This window comes from Pteropus vampyrus, unplaced genomic scaffold (genome assembly GCF_000151845.1).
Source record: "Pteropus vampyrus isolate Shadow unplaced genomic scaffold, Pvam_2.0 Scaffold19, whole genome shotgun sequence".
In the NCBI taxonomy this organism is placed as follows: Eukaryota; Metazoa; Chordata; class Mammalia; order Chiroptera; family Pteropodidae; genus Pteropus; species Pteropus vampyrus.
Genome location: NW_011888800.1, coordinates 2,175,764 through 2,180,046, shown reverse-complemented (window position 1 = coordinate 2,180,046; position 4,283 = coordinate 2,175,764). Strand labels below are relative to the sequence as shown.

Below are 4,283 nucleotides of genomic sequence, written 5' to 3'. Positions count from 1 at the left end.
CCCTTTGGCTATTTTCAAGAGTTTTTTTTTTTTTTCTTTGTCTTTAGTTTTCAGCTGTTTTACTATGATGTGACTTGGTGTGATGTTCTTTGCCTTGATGTCTTTTACTTTGGAAATTCTTTGCCTTTATTTTTGCAATTTTTTTTGTCCTATTTTTTTTCTCTTCTCTACCTTCTGGGCCACTAATTAGGTATATTTTTTATCAGTCTTATGTTATAGCTACAAACTTTTTGGTATCATTCATTTTATTGATCAAATTTCAACTCAAATACTTTCTGGCATTTCTTCCAGATCAGATCATTTATCTTCTCTTCAGCTTCCAATATTCTATTTAACCTACCTATTTTTAATATCAGTTATTAAATTTTTTTAGTCTTGGAATTTCTATTTGATTCTTGTTTTTATATAAATTCTAGTTCTCTGGAATCTGTAAATTCTTTTTTTTTTTTTAACACCTACAGCACCTGGTGTTCTAGGTGGTCTCCCATCCAAGTACTAACCAGGCCCGACCCTGCTTAGCTTCCAAGATCAGATGAGATCAGGCACGTTCAGGGTGGCATGGCCATAGACTCTGTAAAATCTGTATCTTATTTATTTTTGAGCCTATTAATTAGAGCTCTTTTTATCCAACCTGATAATTCCAATAAATGGGTCATCTACTGATATGGTTTTGTTTTTTGTCCTGTTTTTTGTCATGTCTGGTTTTTATTATTATTATTATTATTAATGCCAACTATTATGTTTACTAAACTACAGATGTTACTTTTTCTATGGATCTTGTTGGCCAATAGAGTGTTGGATGATTACCTTATTCTAATTCTGGGACTCACTTGCAGATTTAGTAATGCTCAATCTACCTTCTATTTGTCTCTGCTTTTCTAGTATGTGGACTTCTGGGTTCCTAATTGAGATCCTGGGGCACTTAATCATGATCTCTCTAATTTTTATCTCCATAAGAATGTGAGACCGATGAAAACTTCGCTCAGTCCTTCATTAGCTTTCTGCCTACCTTCTTATCTTCCTGTTTTGTACAATTCAGTAATTCAGTAAATGATTTCTTATTCTTTTAGAAATGCACGCCGTATTGTTTGTACTAAATTTTATAAAATAATTACATACATCATAAAGCATATACTTTTAGAGTGTTGTAACTTTTCTTATCTCAGCATTAAACAAACAACTTCTTCATATTATAGTCTGCTTTCCCTGGAACCCAAGTAAGGTTAGTTTGTTGTTTTGTTTTGTTTTGCTTTGCTTTGTTTTTCTTCTTTTTCATTTTCTTAACCAGGCCTCGGAGTTTGTATCATTAAAGCAGTTATTCATGTTTGGAATAGTCATAAGATTATAAAATTTAGCGTTGGAAGGAACCTAAGACATCATCTTCTGTTGGCTAACCTCCCACACAGTGCAGAAATGTTTCCTGCAGCATCCTTGGCATATGCTCATCCGGTCTCAATTTGGATATCTTTAGCAAAGGAGCTCATCATTTCCTGAAACAATCCATTCTGTTGGACAACTCTATTTTAAAAATCCTTATGTTGAGCTAAAATATGCCTCTTTGTAACTTATACTCATTTACTCATTGTTTCAAGTTTTCCTTCTGGAATAAGTCAAAACAAGAGAACATTTCAGATAACTGTACTTAAAGCAGATCTAAATGCCATTTCTATCTTTTTAATTTTAACTTTTTTTCTTTTTTTTGCTTTCTTGTCCTAAACCATTGAACACAAAGTGCTAAACCTAGATAATAATCATAAGGAAGGCCATCTATTTGGTAATGATTAAAAGACTATATTTACATTATATAAATCCCTCTGACATTTTGAAGACAAAAAAAAATTTTTGTAGTTATCTTGAATTATATGTATGTATGGAAAAAAGAGTAAGAAGACTGCTCTCTATTTTAAAAAATGACACTACACAACCACTTGCAGGAATGGGGAAAAAAAGAAAAACCTCTAAGGGGGCAAGTTTCACGTAACTAGTTTTTATTAGGAGTAATACTAGATGATCATCATACTAAAGCACATCCTATTCATTCTATTCTAATTTAAGCATTGCCACAGTCAGACTACCTGTGCTAGCTATAGGATATGTTGGGGAAAATACTTTTTCACTTTAGTATCAAATACTCTTTTCTTAATGACTTTACGTCATCATGTCCTTTGCTCTATTTTTTTAATCTACATATGATTTTCTTTCCTGAGTATATGTCCCCAAAAGGTAGCTGCCAAATCATGATTTTTGACCCATCGATTAGATATTTCTGATTCTACTTACTAGAATGAAATAAATCTCACATGAGCCAGCAGTTCGGCTCACATACCAAACACCAGTTTATAAGACTTGCCAGAAGGCTGACTGCAATCAAACTTCAGTTTTGAGAGTTAATAGTTTCCTCACGCTCCTCCCTCTGTCAAGTATATTTAGCTGAGCTTGTGCATATGACTTCAGTTCATAAAAAGTTTACAAGTGCAGCTGGAATGCTTAGCATTTGATTGTTACATAAATAAGTATTTGAGAACATATGTAAACTTGACAGTGTTAGTACCAGATGTTCCAGTAACACAATAATGTACTTTGAATGTCCATTCTCACTTTTGGCTTGTTTATTTTGGCAGTATCTTTTTATCTGCTAAGTTTCAGATAAACACATATTAACTCTACCCACAGTGTTAATCCTCTTATTGTTACATTCAAGTTACATTTATTACATTTAGTGTATAGAAATATGAATAACATAGACATTAATACATAAAGTCATTTTTTACACATCTCCATAAACTACAAATATTTCAACTCCTAAAAGTTTATTGTCTATACAGAATGAAGAAACCTCTGGACCTGTATATGCACTCTCATCTCTATAGGAATTGCCTTTCCCATTATGCATTAACAAAGTATTTTTTTCTCTCTGACCACCAGCCACTTAAGAGATTTATGTCTACTGCACAAATACCTCTGCCTGCATTAGGTCTTCCCCAGCCCCTTACCATAGCTGACTGTTTCCTGATATGGTAGAAACCATATGGTTTTATTTTACAGTTATTTCAAACTTAACAGAAAAATTGCAAGGATAAGAATAGTACATAGAACACTGATATATTTTTTATCCAGATTCACCTGTTATTAACATTTTGCCCCATTTACTTTATCAGATGAGTGTGCTCACTTGCTCTCTCTTTCCCTCTCTCTTTGCGTATATGTGTGTGTGTGTGTGTGTGTATATAACATATATGTATTATATATATATATTTATGTATGTGTATATACATGTACACACATTTTTTTTTTAGAGTGAGTTGCATGGCCCTTTACTCTTATCTACTTCAGTGTGTATTTTTTCTAAGAATAAGAACATCATCTTACATACAAGTAAATGTTTAAGTTGATATGTTTTTCTAATCTTCCTTTTATGCTCCAGTTTTATTATTTGACTCAGTAATATCCTTGATAGGATATCCAGGTCTTACTTTTGGAGTCCCATTGGACACGTTGGATATGTTCCCTGCAGGGGATTGTATTGAGGTAATTATAGGGTTCTGGGAACCATAGTGGCCCACCAATTTACTAAAGGAAGTAATGAAGAAAAGTCCAAATATGGTCAAGAATGAAAGCAAAAAGTTAAAGCCAGAAACTCAGTTCTAAGCCTCATAATGAGAGGTCATATAAGGCTTTAAAAGGGCAATCAATCACGAGATTGGCTGGGAAACATGGTACAATGTATGTTAAGGCAAGAGGTTTAGAATTAATGCCCTGAGGTTGATGGAGGTCTGTCTTCATGTGAAAACATCTCTATAGCAAGGAACAAGCTTGACAGCCTAAAAGAGCCAGACTCTGCCTTGCTTGGGCTGTGACTGATAGAAAACTATGACCCAGTTAGGGGCATGGTTTCTGTGAGATGAGAGTTCCCATCAGTGATCCTCTGGAGCAGAACCTGAAACGGCCTTCAGAGATAAGGGAGTCCAGGAGTTCCTATATTAGTTGCCTCTGATGAAGACCAAAGGGGTAAAGAAGAGTAAGCGTAGTAAGGAGTAGCAGGAAAAAAGGTGTAAAAGATAAGTGGGTAAATGATGTCTGATTTTTAGTGGACCTAAGAATGCTTCAACTTTGCAGAATAGATACATGGCACAATTGTGGAGAAAAGAGTCAACTGAGTTTACTGCTTGAATCTTTTCCCTTAGTAGGAAATGTGTTTTATTTATATGTAATATTGTAAAAAATTATTTTAGAAATATACTGTGTTATAAACTTCAAGCAAGCCTTCAAAGATACAGAAAAAC

The 4,283-nt window shown here is 33.8% G+C and overlaps 1 pseudogene; it reads right to left on the bottom strand.

Moving 5' to 3' along the window:
• Positions 1 to 452: 452 nt before the first annotated feature.
• LOC111736456 lies at positions 453 to 570 on the bottom strand (annotated as a pseudogene).
• Between the last annotated feature and the right edge of the window lie 3,713 nt (positions 571 to 4,283).